The sequence below is a fragment of the Egretta garzetta genome, unplaced genomic scaffold (genome assembly GCF_000687185.1).
Source record: "Egretta garzetta isolate BGI_Z169 unplaced genomic scaffold, ASM68718v1 scaffold215, whole genome shotgun sequence".
Taxonomy (NCBI): domain Eukaryota; kingdom Metazoa; phylum Chordata; class Aves; order Pelecaniformes; family Ardeidae; genus Egretta; species Egretta garzetta.
In genome coordinates, this window is record NW_009259719.1 from 8,403,220 (window position 1) to 8,403,555 (window position 336).

Genomic DNA, 336 nt, shown 5'->3' on the forward strand with positions numbered 1-336 from the left:
CCCCGCCCCGGGAGCTGCCTCTGCACTTCCTGGGCCTGCGCAAGCAGCGCTTGCCCAAAATGGCTTTTTCCTCTGACACACACAGTCCCTTGCAGGCCACTACACAGACCCTGCCAGCCTGGCCTAGCACAGCTACATCCCCAATACCACTGCCACCAGATCCAGGCCTCTCCGTGCTCTGTAGGGAGGAAGGGGAGGGCTCTGCCCTGGCTGGGAAGGCCCAGTTAGACCTCCGTTAGCTGTTAAGCTCTTGCTACTAATTGAACTTGCTTGTCCTTGCTAAGAGCCAGGATGAATCCCACACGGGTCATTACTGCTCCTGAATTCCTCCCAAGC